The sequence below is a fragment of the Callithrix jacchus genome, chromosome 6, assembly GCF_049354715.1.
Source record: "Callithrix jacchus isolate 240 chromosome 6, calJac240_pri, whole genome shotgun sequence".
In the NCBI taxonomy this organism is placed as follows: Eukaryota; Metazoa; Chordata; class Mammalia; order Primates; family Cebidae; genus Callithrix; species Callithrix jacchus.
The window spans coordinates 13,872,675-13,895,635 of record NC_133507.1 but is presented as its reverse complement, the minus strand read 5'-3'; the positions used below and the strand labels follow the sequence as shown (position 1 = coordinate 13,895,635).

Below are 22,961 nucleotides of genomic sequence, written 5' to 3'. Positions count from 1 at the left end.
CCTGCTTACTTCAGTTATTTGTTATGTGCCAGGACTTTTTCCATTCTGCCCTCCTTCCCCAAAGATCTGTGGAGGCCACCTGCAGGAGAGAGAGGCCTAACCAGAACCAAAACTCTGCAAGAACTTTCCAGACAGGCAAGGCCTAAATCAGACGCCTTTGAAATTTCTGCACATACATGTCTCCCTTTTTTGTAAACTAGCCTAAATTACAATCTGTTCTGTAGTTCATGGTGCATTTCAAAAGGACCCACATTTATTTTGGGCAAATCCTGAAAGGCTTTTTCTTGCTTTCAGTGATGAGCATATTGACTTAAGAATGTCTATCTACATTGCTAATGTAAACCCAGAGACAGAAATCCTGTGAGTTGACTCAATAGTTTGAGTTGTATAAGTGTTTTAAATTTCAAAAATAAACATGTATTACTTTGTGAGTGTAATAAAATTATAAACTTGGTTTATATCTCATTCTAAGCAGAACATAGATCTTAATAACCTTGTAAATATTCTCATATGTGACCTTGATCATAAAAATTTAATTATTGTCAACAATAGCATTAAATATATACCAAAAATAAGGATGGGCACACGTGCGTGTGTGTGCCTGCACACACACACACACACACACACACACACACATAATCAGAGGGAATTTTATTATCATCAGCACAACCTCAAATTGTTTTATAATTGGAAATATTAGGGTCAATGCAAAATTTAGTTCTGCACTAGAGCTCAGATCAAAACATCAACCCTTCTAGGCAGTAGTTTCAATATTACTGTACATTGCCCCAAATATGTGCTCAATTAGTTACTGGATGCATGCCCTACCTCCTGCACCCTTTATCTCAAATGAGAAATCAAGAGATCTATGAGGTGATTTCCTTTTGGTCAAAATCATTGCATCTAGCTCAGTGCCTAGCACATTGCAGGTAATCAATAAATATCGTTTTCAAGGTTGAACAAATGAATCCATCATTTCTCCCAACTTATATGAGGATTTATGTTTCCATTGGCCCATGGCCATCAAACTAGGTTACTTGCTGAGAAATAAACATGCACCAGATTGGAGGAGTTATGACATCGTGATCTCAGATTAATCCAGTCTATGCCTTTCTTGAAGCATTAACTTACATATATGCTTCTGCATTGAGAGCAGGCCAAATGCAGATAATCTCAAGACACTACATATTGCCAAACAGACACCACTAGGCAATCCAAAATGTTTGTTAGCAAATTATTTTAATGAACTTATCATTAGCCATTTAAAAGTATCATTTTGGGAATGGGAAGGTAAAAACAACCCAAGAAGAATTTAAATCTTTATATCTTCATCTAATATTTAAGTTCTTTGGTTATGCAAACATATATATTTTACAAAGTGGAAATATTAGGTTAAATTTTGTCAGTGTAATAGTTTTATTGCAGTTTGTTTTAAAAATGTACATTCTAAATTCCTATTGCTTTTGCCTAATTTAAATGAGAAGAGTATTCAAATATTGGACTCACTCTCTACCTACCTGAATAAGAAGACAGGGCAGGGTCAAACCTATATTTGTCTATTTTTATAGTCAATACAATAATTGCCTATGATGGATTAATTATATAGTAACTAAGGCTGATTTTTCTTAGAATAGAAATGATTAAATCGTGTCTTTTTCAGTGGGGTCTGGTCACCACATGAGGACCTAATCTAACCTTTTTTGACTATTTTATGCCTCTTCCTCTGAAGGAAAGTCATTAATTTGATGTGCTGAGAAATTGTCCTGTGGATGTGCTCCTGTTCACACAGTCTAGTTAACATGAATAGGTTTTTAATATCTGTCGATACGGAACTGTTCCCCATCAGTCCCAAAGCTGCTCATAAAATCAGTCTATTTATTTCTAGAAATCACTAAGGATTGGATTTTTAAGCCTGTACATTTACCAAGTTTATCACATTTGATACTAAGTGAGAAAATATATTTTGATTAAGTCTTTATGTGTAAAACCAGATCAGTAAAAATTTTTGAAGATTTCTGGACAATTACATTTCTAAACAGCTTTGTACCTTCTCTGTATTGTTTTCTTGACGTGTTTATCATATATATATTTGTGTATACACACACATAAATGTGTATGTGTATATATATATATATATACATATGTGTATAGATTACACAGATAGGTATATATCTACATATATAACTTGTGTGTATATATGCAGATATATCTCTATAGATATATATAATAAAGATATATTGAAATATATCTAGATATTTAGATATATCTATATATTCTCACACAAGTTATATGTGTGTGTTTATATAAACATGTACATATCCATTGATATATACATATCTATATATATACACACACGTAATATGTGTGTGTGTATATATAGATATAAATATAATTTTCTATGTTTTTTGATATTTTGACATCTTTAAAAACCTTTTTTGAGGCCAGGCATGGTGACTCCTGCCTGTAATCCCAGCACTTTAGGAGGTTGAGGCCAGAGGATCACTTGAGGCCATGAGTTCAAGACCAGCTTGGGCAATAGAGTGATACCCTGTCTCTACAAAAAATACAAAAATTAGCCAGGCTCATGAGGTGGCACGTGTCTGCAGTTCCAGCTTCTTGGGAGGCTGAAATGGGAGGATCGCTTGAGCCCAGGAGTTTGATTCTGCAGTGAACCTTGATTGCACCACTGCACTGCAGTCTGCATGGCAGAACCAAGACCCTGTTTCTAAAAAAATCCATAACCAAAACTAAAAACCTTTTTGTCTGGGGAGAGACTGCCCCTCCAGGGGATAGCCAGTTCTTGGAGGTAGCAAAAACTCTGCCAGGAGCCTGCCTTTGATCAATCCAGAGCCATACCTCCTCTTCTGGCCCTTACACTTCAGGAGGTAACATTCCTCTGCCTTAACCATTCCAGGGACAGGTACCAAATGGCTACAGACTACCCCTGTAGTTTAGAATTTGCTAAGTTATTCAAACTAGCCCATCCTAAATAATTCACTCTGCCCTCCATTGCCTTTCCCACAGAAACCCCAACAAAGGCTCTGGCCTAAGCCTTCCGCTGGCTCCTGTCTTTTGCCTCCTGACCACCATGTCTTCCCTTTATAGCCCTGCATGGCATGCTGTGCCTCCTGATGATAGGACCTGAGAGTTTAACACACTTTGTTTTTCTGAACCTCTCTTCTGTCTTTTCTTATGGCGGATCTGACTGACTGTCACATTTTAAAAAACACAAAACAACATTCAAAGACAGCATGACACTGTATCAGAACTAGAAGGAAATCTCAGCATCACGTAGTTGGTCTTCCTTAATCATTCCGACAGGAAACAGCAAATCAGAACTTCACTCTTTGGGCCTCCCTTCCTTGACATACCTCCTGGGCAGAGGCTGTTACATTCCTTCCCCAAACCAATAAGAGACACACAGGAGAAAAGGTGGGCTCTCAGTCAGTCCTCTCTAGGTCTCATGATCTCATTTACTTCTCCACTTCCACCTTTGAGATTCAGGAAGCTGCAGGGCATTTTCAATTGCTGAGATTTTTCCAGACATAATCCTGGGCAAGCATCTTCATTCTGTGTTTAGTGCTCCACCAAAAATATGAATATTGAGTTAATTAACTGGGGACATTTTCGTTAAATCCCTTATTTATAAGACTGGAAGACAACTGATTTTGTTTTGTTTTGTTTTGAGACAGAGTCTCACTCTGTTGTCCAGGCTGGAGTACAGTGGTGTGATCTCAGATCACTGCAATCTCTGCCTCCTGGGTTCAAGTGATTCTCCTGACTCAGCCTCCTGAGCAGCTGGGATTATAAGCGTCCACCACCATGCCTGGTTAATTTTTGTATTTGCAGTAGAGGCAGGGTTTCTCCATGTTGGTCAGGCTGGTCTTGAACTCCTGACCTCGTGATCTTCCCTTCTCAGCTTCCCAAAATTCTGGGATTACAGGCGTGAGCCACTGGGCCTGGCCCTGATTTTAAAACCAAAATATCACCTTGATGACTTGAACACCTAAATTATGTTTTTAGGTTGACTTGTTTTTTCAGTAAATATGCCCATTATTTTGATTTGGTGAAGTTGTAGGACAATGAGAGTTTAATCTGCTGCTAAATGGAGAATGAGCTAATCTAACCATGTTGGACAACAGTTTGAGATTATCTAACAGTTTGCAAATGTGTGCATTTTCCAATGTAGTTATTTGAGTTCTAGACATATAACTTGCAGAAATTCTTACACGTGCTCAGCACTATTAAAAATACTCTACTGAACCAGGTGTGGTGTACATGCCTGTATCCCAGGTACTTGAGAGGCAGATATGGAAGAATCACATAATTCTGGGAGTCTAAATCCAATCTGGGCAACATAGTGAGACCTCATCTCCTAAATAAATAATAAAAATAGTCTATAACTGAAAACTGTCCAAATGATTATTAATGGAAGAATAAAAAAAATAAACTGTGGAATGCTCATTCAATGGGAAGTATTCATTGGAGGAAAAAAAGCTGATAACTGCATGAGCAGTGAATGTCAACGTACTGCTGTTGAGCAAAAGCAGAAGACATAGAAAGAGGTATACATATGGTTTCATTTACATCAACCTTGAAAACTAGCAGTTCAAAAATCTAGATTGATGAGAGATCCATATGAAGATAAAAAACTTTAAAGAGAAGGAAGAAAATTGTTAACAGGAAATGCAGGAAGGATAGTGATACCAGGAGTGGGTGGGCTGAGGAATGGGAATGTGATGGGTAAGAGTAAATAGATTTCATAAGGCTCTGGTAATGTCCTATTTCTTAACTTTGGTGGATAAGCATAAGGATGATTTTAAGAAGCTTATGAGCTGGTTGCAGTGGCTCATGTCTGCAATCCCAGCACTTTGGGATGCCGCAGATGCATCATTTGAGCCCAGGAGGTCAAGATCAGGTTAGGCAACATGGAAATACCCTGTTTGTACAAAAAAAAAAAAAAAAACCACAGAAGGTTAGCAGGGCATGGTAGTGTTTGCCTATAATCCCAGCTACTTGAAGTCCCATCCCTTGTGCCCCAGAAGTCAAGAGTGCAGTGAGCCCTCTTTGCACCACTGCACCCCAGCCTCAGTGACAGAACGAGACCTTGTCTAAAAAAGTAAATAAAATAAAATTAAAACCTAATTATTTAAAATGCATATGTATAATTCATGCATCTTTTAGTATAAATTTCAAAATCAAAAATAACAATGGATAATTAAATGTAGGAAGGAGGTGGAGATGACTCCAAACTCACATCTCATTTTCATCTGTCATTTTTCATTTAAAAATAAATAAATGAATAAAACTGACAGTGACCATCTAGTATTCTTCAACGTAGCCAAAAATGGGTAGCCATCTACACTGTGCACTTTATTTCACAATAGAAATCTATTTTTGTAGAATATTAGATTTAAAAGAAAGATGGGGATTATTTAATACATGTGATAATTACATGAGATCTCCTTTATTCTATACTTCTCATATATACTTAATAGCTAACTGTATGAAGACTAAGATTTTAAATCAATTATTCAGACGTTTAAGTTAGTTGAATGCAGTCCATTAAAATGCCCATTGTTTTATGTTCCTGTCTCCTTTTAAGACAGTTTTCAAAGATGAAATCAGACACTTAAGGCATTACCATCTCATTTCTCTTAGGTGTGTTCATGATGTAACTGTGAGGCTGCCACTGTTGTATAATTTTAGGAGATTTAGATAATCTTCTCATTCTTGTCTTTTACAACAGTTAATACCATTTGAATACTTTTTACTTTTGTCTTATTTTCCAAAAGAAAATAGAAGTAGAAGATGGGCACTCTATGAAGCTTGCTGAACTAAACAACTCACCGAAAACAATGAAAGACACACAAAGCACAGTATCTCATTAAATCCTCTCCTGACTATACTATAAAGCTCATATTATCATTATTTTTGCCCTTTTACAGAGAAGAAAACATACAAATAGAAGATGAAGAGACAATCAAATTAAGTGACTATGCTCAGGTATGAAGTCTAGTGGTTTGTTCTCTATCCTGCACTGGTATATTTGCTCCCTCTTCCAGACCACATCATTGAGCAAAAAGTTTATTACTTTAACTATGTTATACTATATTAATATACATTATAGTATGTAGTATATTACTATATATATATATAAGCTATAGTATATAGTAATAATATATAGTATATATTGTAGTATATTGTATATATTATATACAGTATATAGTATGTAGTAATATATACTTTTTATATAGCATATAGTAATATATACTTTTAATTATGTATGTTTATGGGCAAAAGAGTGATTTTACAGTATCTACTGTAGTTCATATACACTATTAAATTATTTTGCAAATTCTCATCATAAGTAACATTTACTCTAGGTAAATCATGCCCACACCAAGTAAATAATTCAATTAAGACAGTACTGTTTTTAATACATACTTTCTTAAAAATGTTTTTTAAGCTCCCACTTTCTGGGTGAGACTGACAGTTCTAGAAGTTGATTGTCATGTGCTTATTTTCATTTCTGAGCATCCTTCATCATCACACCAGGCTAGTAATTAGTGACGATAAAAATTGCTATTGGGTGATGCAACATTTCAACCGTCATCCTGCTGCAGTGGAAGAAAAAGTTATTTTGTAAAATGAGAGCCCAGTGGTGCAGTTGTATTGACTTTTATGTCATGTTTGTTTCAGTTTACTAGTCAAAACAAGTTTCACAGCTCCTCCTGGTCCAGAAGGTTCCGTTTGCTTTATGAAAATGAAGCTGTCTTGTTTTCTGGTTCATAAATCATTGTCAAGAGGAGCTAGATAACAGAAACAAGTTCAGATTCCAGAATGATTATCCTTAGAGATGATGTATTAAATATACAGAATACAACCTGATTTTCATAAGCCACATTGACTTTGCAAAACTAAGGCTGCAGGGGAAAATTATTTCCTAAGAGGAGGAGTGAGAGCTTGCAAAATCTAACCAGGTAGGAATGATGGGAGAGGGAAGGAAGTAGAGCATTTTTACATGTAAAGATGTATGTGCTTTCTCCAATTTTCTCTTCATTATTTACTGGCTGTCATTTATTTAAGGATCTGGTGCCTCTGTCTTCTATTAGTAATATGGGAAGCATCTTTAGAAGAGAAGAACTTCCCCTTATTCCTAGATTATCTGCCGCTTTTCTTTCATCCTCTTCTCTGAATATTGTGATATCATGTAAAATATTTCTTCTACCTCTTCATAACTTAACCTCTCCCCCTATAGTGAACTTGGTTTGAGTTGTGCTTTTGGAATTCCATACCTCATACCTAGTAGGCTTTCTTAATGCCTCACCAGAGCCACACAATCCATGGGTGTGAAATCTGGAGAAAAAAATCACAGTGGAATGAGAGTCACAGAGATACTCCGAGATCAGAAGTGTCTTTGAAGTAACTCAGGGAACAGATTTCTTGCCCCTAAATGGTGCTGAAGCTTATTTTCTTTTCAATGATGACTTCAGACCTCCAAGCTGATGTAAAAATGCATTTGGCTGAAAAAGAGAGGTTTCTTCTGTGTAAAATGTGTTTTACTTCCTATTCAATGGCTTAGTTCCTTTTGGAGCTCTTTATTAGTCTGTTCTCATACTGCTGATAAAGACATCTCTGAGACTGTAATTTATAAAGAAAATGAGTTTTAATGGTCTCACAGTCCTACATGGCTGGGGAGGCCTCCCAATCATGGCCGATGGAGAAAGGGTGGCAGAAAGAGAGAAAATGAAAACCAAGTGAAAATTGTTTTCCCTTGTAAAACCATCAGATCTTGTGAGACTTATTCATTACCACAAAATAGTACAGGGGAACTGCCCCTATGATTCAATTATCTCCCACCAGGTCCCTCTCACAACAGGTGGGATTATGAGAGCTACAATTCACAATGAAATTTGGGTGGGGACACAGCTAAACCATATCAAGTTCCAAATCACATTTCACTAATCCCTCTTTAGAGAAGCCTACTCTCCCCTAGCCACTATCTGGGGCTTGGTTTCTCTTTCCATTCCCTTAGAGCATCCGGTCACTGCTCCCTCTTCATGCTTATTCAAGGGATAGTCAAGGATTTATTTCATTATTAGCTCTTAAAATATTGGTCTCACTTGGTAAAATGAAATTCCTTGGGGGTAGACCTGCGTTCATGTTCCTGCACACGGCAGTCTGTGGGCAGGTACACATCATATTAATTATTCAGAGGCAGACTATAAAGAGAAACAAAGAAATGTACTCAAAGCCACTCAAATATTGAAGTGAAACTCTTTCTTTTGCAGAAAGAAATTTATTTAGGCAGAGAAAGAGAAAAATGAGAGAGAAAAAGATGAGAGAGTGAAAGCTTCCATGAAGATTGTGGAAGGAGAAAGTAAAACTTTTTCTAGCAGGGAGTTTAGGTGGATATCCTAGGTATAGTCAGGATTTTATTCTATTTCAATTAGTGTGATTTAATTCTTACTCAGAATAGAAGGGAAGAATCCGCAAAGAGCAAACTGACATAAATAATTGTTATGTCACTATGTATTTTCCATACTATGAAAAGGAACTTTTTCTACCTGCCAGGAAAATCCTTGATTTCTTAAGACACTGCTGGGGAAGGTCACTGGTTCTGCTACCAAATTCATAAACAGGGGAACCTCCATCTTGCAGTTCAGTTAGCCACAGCCCCTATAAAGTTATAATCTTGTATAATCTGGCTTATTTGATTAATTTATGATTGATGTACATATATAGGATTTTTACTTTTTCTTCAGCAAAAGAATAATGTGAGGAATTGGAAAGTTACTCAAAAACTTTTATATATGCAGATGACCAGTTTGGGAGTTCATCTCAATGTGTATTTTTGAAACCATACCAGTTGTCCCATAGAACTGACGTTTATGGTTTCTTTTGAATAAACATAGAAAGGTACCCTCTCAGTATTAAAACTTGAGGAAATTACAATTGACTCATATGAGGTCCTTTCTCAGGAAACAAACTAGCAAGCCTCCCAGAGAGTATCAAGAAAGGAAAAGTTACCAGATCACCACATCTGGACAGTGTGACACCAGACCCCTCACCCATCATGATTGCCTAACCAACCATCTGTTTCCTGTTTACTGACTCCTCTTCCTTCCTGCTCCCTGATTCCTATTTTCCCAGTTAAATTTCTTCCCTGCTATACAAACCCTTCACTTCAATCCACCAGGAAGATGGATTTGAGACTGATCTATCTCCTTGGCTGCAGCAGCCAGTTAAAGCCTTCTTCCCTGGCTATACTTGTTGTCTCAGTGATTGGCTTTCTGTGCTGTGAGCAACAGGACTTAGACCAAACCCCAGGCATTTTAGTAACATTTTCAACAATATGTTTAGAAACTTTTATCACCTGGATAGTTACTTTAACCCATTCCTTCATTTTACTTGCAAAAACTGGCTTTAGGATTTATAAATTAAGAGTAAAATATCTACTGGAACTTTGAGTATTCTAAGATACATGAGGTCTCCAGCCAGTGGATTAACTCATGTGAACTTTGCATCTTTTATAAATATTTAGGTATCTATAAATATAATCTCATTTTCTATATGAATGTTATATAATGTTGGTGCTTCACTCTTTAGGAAGAGTGATTTCTATAAAACAATCAATAGAGAAACCCTGCATGGTTTGTTTTCTATTATGTATAACTTACAGGTCGTTGAGTCAAGTACTGTGGCAAGATTTCTAAAACGCTGGTGATTTTTAGGAAAGATCATCAATAACATATGTAGCCAAGCAAGCTAAAATAATTACAATCAAATTTCATGCTTCAGGGCATAAACTGATTTCCTGCAAGGGTCAGAAAGAAATATGCTGCTTTCACCAATGTGGACTGCATTGGGTAAATGACACACCTATTTTTGTTTGGTTTTGCCCTTTTTTCTGAACCTAATATAGTGCTCAGTTTTTATCAAGAATTTGGGTCATTTATAGCCCTCCTTAGTTGTGTATCAGGCTTACTTTCTTTCTGATATTGAGAAACTTTTCAATGGAACATGACACAAAATGAAGCCCTGGTTGAAAACATGTTGATTCTAATGTAAATGTTTGTTCTTAGATTAATTATTAAAAGTTGGAGGTCTAGAACAGAGAAGAAAGCAAAATGTTGTGATTTTGAATTTCAAGCCAATGGTCTTTAAACTCACTGAGGATCATGTTTTCTCTTTGAGGTCTTCTAAATTCATTTGCTTCAGGTAATAAGTTTTGTTAATCTTGTCTCTTTTTCCTAGCTAACTTTTGCCTCCCTCTCTTTCAAATTCTCAATCACAACATACATTTGTACTATGCAAAACAGCTATAGCATCACGAACAATAAATTTTAACCTTTGCCATCATTTTTTTTTAGTGGGGTGGGGTGAAAAGGAGGAGAGGAGAAGAGCAAATGGTTATTCTCAGGCAGTGCTGGTGCTTCTACAAATGTAGTATGGAGGCCTTTGAGCTAATTACATTCTGTATATCTGAGCCAACTTGGAGAGCTTCACGCTGTCACTCAGATACATCTGGGCCTGATAACAATTGCAAATACCCAGGGCACACTTTAAAAAGGGCTTATGTTACAACATGAAGCAACATGTTTTACAGTACTCAGAATGGCCAGATAAATAAAACAGCTTCAGGTTCAGAGCTTTGTGGGGGGAAAATTTATTTTGTAGCATTTCATTTAGAGCAGAAAAATTTCCCCACTGACAAGGGAACGTTTGACCCTAACAAAATGTTAAGTTCTACCCACAGCAGTTTGAGGTAATGGGCAATAGAAGACTCTGGGCTGCCTTTAATGATGTTGGCTATAAGATTACAATCATTTCCCATTCAGAGAGACAGTTTTGGAGGTTTGGATCCAAGTTAAAAGTATAGAGGAGAATTTATAAAAAGCTACCTCTACGTATATGTCCAAAGAGAGAGAGTAGAAATGAAAACACTGCACATTTCTAGGCCATATTCAGCATAAATGCCAAAAAGATCATGTTAGTTTATTTGGGAACTGTCTTTGGGGGCAGATTTGATGTGTTGATCACAGCCAGGTGACTTCTGAAATCATCATTCATGCTTCAGCGGGATGTTGGACAAAGGAAACAGAAAGGGGAAACAACTCCCAGAGCTAAAGTTTTGCATAAGATGGTATCAATTGTCAGTTTCCACCTGGCAATAAAACTCCCCAGCAAGCTCTTCTGCTAACACACGCTATATGGCAGTAATCGTCTTTCTTTCTCCTATGGAGAGTTGTGAAGTCATAAAGTAGATGGGTATTACTGACTTTCACCTGACATATTTCCCTGTTCCTTGAATTTGCACCTTAAAAAAAGTATAGCTTTGATATAGTAGTGTTTAACACTCCTGCTCTCTTGTTGAGTATGCATTATTGTAACAAAAATACTCATTTTCTTCATCACATGCCCCTAGGCTCCATTTTTCTTTAAAAGTTGCCTATAGTGACCACAACGTTATTATGGAGGGGAAAAGGTAACTTGAGCTGTACCATTTGCAGAGCACTTTGGAGTTTACTCTTTAGCGCATATTCTCTTTCTTAAATTTAAAACCATTGTAAAAGGGAAGTATTTAGCTCCCATTTGGCAGATGTGACAGCTGAGGCTGAGATTTACATAGCTCGTCTTCCTAAATTACGCAGCAGTAAGCAGCAGTAGAGCCCAAACTCATGTCCACGGGTAGCTGGCATCAATAACTGAATAAAATGCCTTTATTCATTATATAGCACTTTACAATACATAGCAATTTCAATTTTTCAAAAGTGTTTTTCTTTTTTTTCTACATCATTAAAAAAAAAATTCAGCAGAACCCAGCCATGTTTAAAAGTTGCCCAGAATTCAGAGGCACAGAAAAGTGATTAAATTTATTAATGAAGATACGGTAACTTAATATGAATATTGTATTCCTTTTAGATACCTAGGAACATGTGTTATTTCAATGACTATGTGCCATATCACTCAAAGTATTATCTCAAGGAAGAAAGTAAACACAGATTTTCGTGACTGTAATTAATGTGTTCCAAGACAACGCTTTACGTTTTACTGAATTCCCTGTGTACTCAGTTCTAAGGTCATCTCTCCAGAAGACAAAATACCTCTTTTTGTTAAGTTGTCTGGAGGTTTTGTTTGTTTATTTGTGTGTGTGGCGGGGGGAACATCAGTTTCTCTGGAAAGCTGGCTCCTGCGTTCTCAGGGGTTATAAAAATGGGAATCATTTTTATTGGCAATCCACTGGAATAGTGCTGAGACAAATGGAAACTTGAAGATAAGGATCCTCTGAGGTGAGAACATACAGCTGTTGGGAATTGCGAGAGAATCTGACCAATAAAGGAAGTCACTATTTTTCCAGGCCTGAAGTGAGTTATAGGGCGAGACGGGTGTTGTATATTTATGTAAGGCAGCAGCAGGGAGTTTAAGCGGCTGTATATTGCTGAAAGAGCATCATTCACATTCAGGCAGAGACAAAAGGTGGAAATGAAGTAACATCCTGGCTGAAGAAGGCCTCACGACAGAATAATAACATTTCAGAGAGGGGGGCCTTGTGCGAGGCTGTGGGTAGGCCTCAAAATGAGGAAATGATCAAGATGCCTTGTCAGGCCTTCAGAAAACAGTTACACACACACACACACACACACACACACACTCAGGATTAAGGCCTGGGCAAGTGTCCTTGGGAAGGAAAGTCATTTATCTTTCACAGAAACACGTACACAATTACTAGCAACCTTCATCAGTATAGTCAGCAAGATAGGTTTGCCAAAACTACTAGAAAAAATATATATCAATGCACATATTACAGTTACACCTCCGCTTGGTATTTGTTATTATCATGTACTCTAGCCTCACTGCATCACCGTGGATACTAATTCAGGACAATATTTGAAGGACTAAAGTGGTTCTGACTGCTCAAAAGACTCAAAGGAAGGGGGTAGGCTGGAGGGAAGAGACTGTCTTATCTCCTGTGTTTATTTATTGTGTCCTTTTGTTTAGAGGAAGTAGCAAGAAGAAAGGGGTCATGAAATTACACTCCTCTAATGACAAATGGTGAGAGTGAGAGACAGTCTGCTTCAGAAAAAATGATCAAAAGAAGAAAAAAGGAAGAATTTTAACATTCAAAAAGTACATGTTGCTAGTCTGTGAGGCGCTGCTAAAACGCTATACTTCTGTTTGGTAGAAATAGTCTAGGGTGCACCCAAATGCTGATTAAGATGTTATCAAAATTTTAACTGGTAGATTATGTTGAATATTTCAGAAGCTTTAGTCATTTCAGAGAAAACCTAATGTAGAGTAAGAATCTTGTCACATAGGGAGCTCTTAGTTAATACTAAATTAGGGTGGTTATTAAAACACAGGATGGCACAGGACTGGAATCAAAATAGCCATATTTTATCCTTCAAGTTTATTTCTCTTGGAAAGCAATATGACAATTATGAAAATGTAAAGTAAAATTAGAAGATGTCTTATGAAAATGTTTATGTTGTGGGTCATGGACTAGATTTGTGAATTTTCCTTATTAGGACCAAGTACAAGGAAATGTCCAAGTGATTTTATACTAGACAAACACATATTTACAACGTCATGAGTATTTTGCTTAAGTTTTAAGGGAATAGTAGAATCACAAAACGAATACACCCGTGTGTCTGTTTTTCAATTATTTTTTTCTTCTGCCCCATGCAGCTAAATATCAAACAACTATGAAAACAAAACAAACAAAAAAGAATGCTGGGCTGAAATAATTTAATTTCCTTCATTGACCCTTCCTTAAAATTTTCACATGCCAATGTTTCCATCACAGCAGAGGAGTTTACACATTCAACCCTAACATTATCAGAGCATGGTATTTAGCAGGCTTTTCAATAGCCAAAGGCTAAGAGGCTAAGAATGAGCACAATGCTCTTCATCTTCCTAGAAAATGAGCAATTTACAAATGGAAACAGTTCATACTGCATCCGCAGGTGAACTTATCCAGCACAGAGCTGAAGCCAAAGATTTCTAGGAATGACAGCTTCAGCACATCCGTGAAATGATCCTACTTGCCAATTTCCTGTTTTTCCACAGGGGACATCTTAAGGGCTTGGGTCATGCAAATTCATTTCTGGCTTCTGAAGCATCAGGTAATGGCTACTGCCAGAGGCAGGATTCCAAAACCATTAGTCCACTGGTCTGATCGCCTATGAATAAACCTAATATTTTGACCACACACCCCATCTCATGGCATGCTGGCCTGGTACTAAAAAATGTATCGAGGAAGAACATGTTGTATTAGGTCACTCATTGAAGCATAGCTTAGGAGAGCTTTAAGAAAAATGTCATTTCCACGGATTTGAGCTCCATTGAGAAAAGTAATGTCTGAAACATAGATTGTTCAGAGTCTCCACTCTTGCACTTACTCTGTGTGTGTGTGTGTGTGTGTGTATACAGACACATATACATACACATGTATACAGGTATGTATATACATGAATACACACATGTATATACACACACATTTTTTGCATATATACATGTATACACACATGTATATATACACACATACATACAAAGAGAGAGAGTCTCACATTTATAAGGAATTACTTAGACTAAGACATAAGTATATATATGAAATTTCTTAGATTACTGGGCACATCAGCTGTGGTTCATGTAAAAAGAAACAGAGGGGTAGGGAAATGAAAAAAGACTTCCGTTTTTTGGCCTCTTCCTTAGAATGTTTGTATAAGAAACCATTGGTTCAGTTGCAGGCACTTATGTGTCGTGGTGTGTTGGGGGAAAAAAAACCCTCCATTTAAACACAGATTTTAACCTTTCCACCTTAGTCTTTTATATTTTCTTATCTCCCACTCAAAGCATTTAGGTAAATTAGGATGAGGTCCCTCCATAAAAATACAAGGGGATCAGTTAAACTTTCATTTCTAATTTATTCATGAAGGAGCGAGGTCTTGCCTGGCCGAGCTGTGCATCATCCTGTCAGAATGACTTTCTCTCTTGTTGAGAAGGGAGATGGAAAGACAGGAAATCGGGAACTGCAGCTCTCCTAGTAATTGCTGTGAGAATAAAAATGGGAGTACTTTCTTGCTTGGTTAAGTGAATGTGAGCCAAAGTTTCAAAAATGAGGATAAGAACTAAATTAGCATATATATATGTGCATGAGTGTAAGAGTTAAAATATATATAATAAATGTATTTATAGATTATAAATGCATAACATATAAAACATTGTATATAATACATGTTTAATGCAAATACCTATTGCATTTATCAATAATGATCTATTTATCAGTTTTGATAATATGATACATTATTTGTCAGTAGCGTATAGTAATGTCTGAAACATAGATTGTTCAGAGTCTCCACTCTTGCACTTACTCTGTGTGTGTGTGTGTGTGTGTGTGTATACAGACACATATCAATTCAGTGTACAAATGGATACAAAATGTTTATCACGATATAGGATATACTTGAATTAAATTTGCTAAATCAAGCTGTTTTCAGTTCTACTGTATTGTTGCAATTATAACTTTGTGTAAGCTTGACACTGTGGACCTTCCCCTTTAGCAATTTTTGTTTCCATGCATAAAGAGGAAGCTCTCTTTTGCCCTCTGTGTGCAAGTAAACACATGTGTGCATATTCTGTACATTCTTGAACATGTGCAAGTTTGGAAGATTTATTAGTCTTTAAAAGGTCCTTCATTTTCTCTCTCAAATTTGATTGGTTTAACATATTTAATGTTCTGTCTTTAACATTTCTCATATTTTTTTTCCTTTTAAAATGATTTCTTGGTTTGTTTTTTTGTTTTCCTTTTCTCCACTTCTGAATAGATTTCACATTTGGAGGCATGTGGGAAAGAAGGACAGAGTTTTATAATGTGAAAGACCTTATTCTATTTGATGAATAGGTTGCTCCATCTTGCTATTCCCACCCTAGCACTCAAAAATTATCATCTTTTATACATGGGAAAAAGGGAGGGGGTGGGATCTGGCATTAGTTCTTTTAGTCGTCAGGAAATTACAAAATGTACACTTGCGAAGTAAGCAATTTTTGCAGTCTGCCTGCACATCCATCTTTTTAATGAGCCTTGTTTATAACCCGACGCCATGTTTCTAGTCACCTACCCTGTTTACATCTTTGGCTCCTTTAATTAAGAGAAGAACCAGTTAAAAGAAAGTAAGAAGAAATATTAATATGATCTGATTAATTCAGCTAGCAGGAGGTTATGGGGTACCAAGGTTATTATAACCTATAAAGGCAATGTGAATAAAGCTGTATCCATTTGTAATTTTATTAGGTGGAGCAAATTAGTGAGTCTGCATAGCAGTGACAAAAGACCCATTCCTGTTCTCCCTTACCCCCTACTGCAAGGGCCAGGTGCCCAAAGTTAGGCTCCATATTAAGCAAATGAGATCTGATAAATCTCAGCTGCACATCTAATGAGAACCTCCAGTGCTGGTGTTGTGCTAATTTGGAAAGATTAGTCGGGATGTGTGTGTATGTCTGGTGGAAGTCCAATTGAAATAACAGTGAGGCATGGGGAAGAGGAAGCAAAACTTCGAAAGGGTTAAAGACAAAAAAAAAAAAAAAACACAACACTCTCCTTGAAAAGATAAGGCCCAGAATAATTGACAGTAGGCAAACCGATAGAAACAAACTATCAGGGGCAGCTTGAGGGGTGAAGGGAAAACTCCATTTTAAAAGAAATATCAGTGGTAGTGACTGTCTTTATCATGGGAAAAACAATAAAGTCCACCTGTGTGGGCTTCAACCTTCCCACTCCAGCCCCTCTGACACCAGGAACCCACATTTTATCCACTTTCATGAAGTCAAAAGAAAACTGTAGAATTTACTTGTGGCAAAGATGTGGTGCACCCTGATGAATGAAGTTGAATTCTGTGCAAAAGAAAGGAGGCATGGCCATAGTTTCAGATATGAAGATTTTAATGTCTGTCGTGGGAGCAGTTCTCATGGGCTGGTCTGAGGACTTTGCAAAGAGGTTTCATTAGTCTGAAATCCTGTCTAGACGAATTTTCTTGGAATTCCAATGTGCAAATTATAGTTTCAATGCCTTGCCTCATCTCATCAATCCTTCTAAACTCTAATTTCAGATTTGCTACTTATCTGGTATTTGTTCTGTCTTGACTTGGCATATCCTGCCAATGGATCTCATCCTTCACTGGCCTGTTCCTGACTTTTCTACCATCAGTTTGTCTCTGAGAATTTGGAGGGACTCTCATTCATCCATGGTGTAGGACTAGATTTCCATTTTATCGCAAGTAAACTCTACCCTTCCTTCCCTCCCTCCCTCACCCTTCCTTCCTCCCTCCCTCCTTCCCTCCCTCCCTCTTTCCTTCCTTCCTTCCTTCTCTCCTTCCTTCCTCTTTTCTTGTCTTTCTTTTTTGTTTTTTGAGACAGAGTCATGCTGTCACTCAGGCTAGAGTGCAGTGGTGCAATCTTGGCTCATAAGGATACTGTACTCTTTCTAATACTTCAAATAAAATGTGATATTTCTTAGTCTGATGCATATCCTGAGCATAGATACAAATCTTCAAGGGCCCATCTGAGCTGTTAACCAATTCCAAATTAGAAAACGTAACTTTTTTCCACCAGTTGAGCTTTCTATTGAGTGTACTCTTATAATAAAAGACAAAAGTATTAGATAATAGCAATATAGTCAAAAAAGATGACACCAGCAACCCAATGGAAAAATAAAAGACATTCATTTTAAACAGACATACCAGTGGCCAAAATTATTTACATATGTTAAACTATATTAGGAATGAGCATAAAATATGTTTAAAAATAGTAAAAAATAACTAAAAATAAACTTTTTTATCCAGTAATTATTTCTGTTCTGATCTAAATATTTGTTTTCCCTCAAAATTTACATGTTGCAGTCTAATCCCCAATACAATAGTATAAAGAGGTGAGCCTTTGAGCGGTGATTAACACCCTCATAAAAGAGGCCCAAGGGAGCTTATTTGCTTCTTTCACTATGTGAGGACATGTGTAAGGCACCGTCTATGTGGAGCAAGCTCACACGGACACTGAGTCTGCTGGAGCCTTGATATTAGAGTTTTCAGCCTCTTAGAACTATGAAAGATACACTTTGGTTGTTTATAAATTTCTCAGTCTTTAGTATTTTTGTTATAGCAGCCTAAACATACTAAGACAACTTCTCAAGAAAAAAAAATCTCTTAATGGAAATCAGTGAAAAGACAGGTAATTATTTTATATTTAAGTACTTTTTCACCACCATGTGCAACATAACATAAGAAATAAGAAGGTAAAAATCAATTGATCAATCATACAATGCCTTGTTTTTATTCTAAATATGCCCCTAAAGTTTTTATAAAATTAAATAAAAATGAATGTATATGGATATGGGAGGAGATTCTATAATGAACACATAAAACCCATTGAGATATTTGCTCCTGGATGAGGCTCTATTTATTTTAAAAATAAAATTGCTTTAGCCAGTATGACTACTTTTTCAGTGGAAAAACAGTCATAGAAATTTCAATATTTATATAAAATTTAAATTGCCTTTTGATCCTCCCAATCAACTCTTGGCTTCCAGGGGTCAGATGAGAAATGGTTAAAAAAACTTTTTAATAGCAGAGATGAGGCATCACTCAGAAGTAGTCAATACCATCAGAGTATAGACTCAGGAACTAACTGTTGAGTCAAATAGGTTTCAAATGCATATCACACACAACTTGGGAAAGTGACCTCTGGTTTTCAATCAAAATCCATCCTTCTTTCATCATTGATGCCACAGCCTTTAGAAGAGAGCATCAGTAGAGCATAAGCAAAAGTGGTTGGAAGCATGTCTTCTGGAGAGAATCCCAGCTCTGCCACTACTGCGTGTGTGTTTTGGTGACTTACTTAATTTCTCTTTGCCCTACTTTCCTCCTCCATACAATGGGGAACATATTGGTAGTGCCTTGCTCTTGGGGGATTGATTTAAGAATTAAATTATTAGATCCATGTAAATCATTTAGAAAAGCATTTGGCAGCTGGGCACTGTGGCTCATGCCTGTAATCCCAGCACTTTGGGAGGCTGAGACGGGCAGATCATGAGGTCAGGAGTTTGAGACCAGCCTGACCAACATGGTGAAACCTCATCTCTATTAAAAATACAGAAAATTAGCCAGGCCTGGTGGCATGTGCCTGTAACCCCAGCTACTTGGGAGGCTGAGGCAGGAGAATTGCTTGAACCTGGGAGGAGGCGGAGGTTGCAGTGAGCTGAGATCGTCACTGCACTCCAGCCTGGATGACAGAGTGAGACTCCATCTCAAAAAAAAAAAAAAAAAAAAAAAAAAAAAAGACAAAAGAAAAGCATTTGGCATATGGCAATATTTTGATAAATGTCAGTTCAAATGATCATTTGGCCATTTATTTTTAGATAGCAGTGTTTATGGCTATCTCCCTGCCATGCACAGCTGTGAACTCCTTGAAGTCAAAAATAGTCTTATTCACCTAGCTCAATAGCTCTGCCTAAAAAGAAGGACTCAAGACATCTCTACGTCTTCTATATTGGATAGGGACAACAGTAAATGAAATACCCCCTACTGGAATATTCCTTTAATTTTCAACATAGTGCCTTAGCTTTCTCTCTTAATCTTGTTTTTATTTTGAACTGCAGCAATAAAGTATCGGGTAATCACATGCAAAGCCACATGGAGGCTTGAATGTTAAGTGCCACATATTACAACTGTGATAAAATGTTTACTTTATGTTAGTATCTGTTAGTTACAGCAGGGATCCATGAACATATGTGACCTTACTATTTCCCTTCCAAATAAAACACGATAGTTGATCTGAGTGTATTGGAAGCAACAGAGATTTTGGAAAACAGGCTCTGCCACCTTCTAAGCTAGTTTCTATGTTATTAAATAGTGATAACATCCAGCTCATGGGACTTTGTGGTGAATCTGGGTGAAATAACATGTGTGAAGAACCTGGCACTCAATAAATGATAATTATTGTTATGATAATTATTTGCAGAAAATTTTACCCTGAAGGTTCCCATAAGTAGGAAAGACTTAGAGCAACCATCAATTGACATTGTTTGCCTTGCTAGTTGGTAGTAATGCTTTGATATAAAAAGGCTTCTGAGTCTAAACCTACACCTAGGAGAGTGAGTTTGTGACCCAAAAGCAATGTCTGCTTTTGCACTGTTGAGGGAGGGCTGGCGCCGTACCAGGCCTTTACTATGTAGACTTCAAGGCAGGCCTCTTTCCAGATAAATTCCTCAATGGATTTCTTTGGAAATCTGAAGAAGTATGCAAACCCATCTCAGAAAAATTATTTAAGATGAATAACCTAAAATACATGTAAAACACAATCACTAAAATATTTAAAATTGATACTACAATAGGCATTTTTTATGAACACATTAAATAATAAGATCTTGTGGCAGGTCTTCTAATTACCATTGTGTCAAAGTTGTATTGAGCATACACGATATTTTGAGATATCTGTGATCATGTAAGGTCATATAAACATATTTAAAATAGCTTTTGGTGGTAAATCATAGTTAGTACTGTTTTGATGTGTGTGGTCCACATTCATAATGAAAGAAATGCAAAGTTCCAGTTCAAAAGTAGTAAAAATAAAGATGCAAGTATTTCCCATCCAGTTTCATGTCCCCCTTGCTCTAAAATCCCACAAGAATCTGTATTCTAGAACCCCAAGTTAAGACCATCTGATCTAAATCTGAGAATCTTGTTTTTACTTAATCAGGCTGGTATATTCTTTTTTCCCCCATAATCACCTTCCCTATTTGCCCTTCAGCACATATTCTTCTATTTTATGAAGTTCCTAAAGACATTAACAGTCCGAGTCTTATAAATTTTTTTGTGGATACTTAAATTGTTTCTCCTTCCTAAGAATCAGGCTGATGTAATTATTATGGGGTTTAGGTATCTACTGGTTAAGAGTATCTTGGTATAAATGTTAGAATTTAAACAATAGCCAAGCTTGAAGGTAGACACAAGAAAATTCATACTAAGCTATGACAATATTTTAAAAAGTAAAATGCTTTGAAAACCTTAAAGCAGAAAGTACCTTAAGTCTCAGGAAACCTCATATCAATTGTACAGGGTGAAAAGATTAAAATAAACTCTGGACAAGACTGCAGACTCTGGGATACTTAATTCAACGTAAACTTTAAAGCTTTTTGACATCGACCCATATTCTTGAATAAATGTGATAAATCATTCTCCCAGATATGAAACAATTCACAGTGTTGGAGTAAAATCCCAGAGAATATATGTAGCTGGGAGTATCAAACCATTTTAGATAGAATGATGTGTGTCTGCAAAAAGGGAAACACAATTTATATTAGAAATCCATTGTAAAGACAGGATACAGGTCTAAATTGGTGCTTTATGTATTTACAAAGGTTGCGGGTGTTATTGGCTCCCCATGAAAGAAACATGTTCAAAGGGATAGTGTTAAAATAAAATCCTGTTCAAGGCCGAAATGTCTTAGTGCTGACTGAAAAAGAACTCAGACTCTGAATCTGCTAAATTTGACCTTTCATAAGCAGGCACATCTGTAGTTCTTCATGGCTTTTTTATATTTGTACTACTGAAAAGATTAATTGATTGTTCAATAAATTATCACTTTACAGATTGGATTAGTCTCTAAAACAAACCACCAATCACCTTGTTAACATGTACATGTAAATGAATTGTTTTCAATAGAATAACCACTATCCCCCATGTAGGTGTGGCAATTAGATTATTGATTTTAGGTAAATGTCTGGTTAATTATGCAACAGGCTTTATTTCTTCTGTTAATTAAGCTACTGCTCTTTTAAGTCAATAAGGTATAGTCCTAGGAGAAAAGAGAAGTTTCCCATTAGAAGAGATCAAGTACTCCCTCAAAAAGGAGCAGAATGTGGGATCCCTTTTCTTTCTCCAAAACCAAAACCCAAATGAGGGAGAAATTATATGAATGAATTGTACTTCCAGTTTACATATCATCCATTTCTAGAATCAGTATTAAACAGAAATCTGAATAGAAATATTTCCTATAAAAGAAACCACTAGTCTTTCGTATAAAACTGCCTAAGAGACACCCAATTTTCCTTGTCTCATTTGGTCTCACAACAACCAATTGTAATGTGCCTTTTAAGAATCTCCACCCAAGATTCACCTCCTTCTCAAATGGCCTCATTTTCGTTTCACTAGCTTTATCTAGCAGAGAGAAGGAAGCATTTTCAGAATCCACCTGGGAACAGAGCCTCAATTCCACTCGGCATCATCACTAGCACACCACTCCCTACCTCCTTAATTTTGACCAAAGATTGATCCATAGATGTTGACTTTTCTCTTTTTCTAGTTAGGATTTGTTTGTATATTTTTTGTTTTGTTTGTTTGTTTGTTTGCTTACATTTTGAGGAGTGGAGCAGGATGAGCAGAATGTGAGATGGGGAGTTGCTAGGCCTGGACAACTAGAATCTGAGCTTAGCTGTACCCCCTTACTCTGATTTTGGAGCATGGTAAAGCTTCTTACCATTTAATTCATTCCAGAGTTTGCTTTGTTTGTCCTGACTTCAGTGCTGAAGTCTCACACATGTCCTGTCTTGAAAAGCTGCTAATGTTTTGTGTATAGTAGATGCATAACATTAATTGAATAAGTGAATGGAGGGATGGAAGCCAAATTGCATAATTGGAAAAGTTCTATGTAAGAAAGTCACTAGCTTCCAAACAATAATAAAGTGATTTTTTTCCTTCCTTTAGGCATTGCCCTAACAGAATACTACAGTAATAATTATTGCAATGATACCACTAATAATTATAGAACACTTAATATGTTTCAGAAATTATCTTAAGATGGTATATATTATCTCACTTAACCTCCACCATGATACTTTACAATTGAACTTGTAATACAATACAATAACACTGTTCAGTTTGATACTTTACTCTATTCATTTTACAGAT

The 22,961-nt window shown here is 36.6% G+C and overlaps 1 protein-coding gene across 30 annotated transcripts in view; it reads left to right on the top strand.

The window, feature by feature from the left end:
* The window catches only part of LOC103793610 (uncharacterized), a 592,261-nt gene that overhangs the window by 159,919 nt on the left and 409,381 nt on the right, over positions 1-22,961 (top strand). For 28 of the 30 annotated variants that reach the window (XR_013519261.1, XR_013519259.1, XR_013519258.1 and 25 more), the window contains one exon: positions 5,949-6,006. The gene's annotated coding sequence lies outside the window, so the exon portion shown is untranslated. Of the gene's footprint in view, positions 1-5,948; positions 6,098-22,961 lie in introns of those variants that run through there. The other 2 variants (XR_013519263.1, XM_078329046.1) reach the window with 2 other exon arrangements.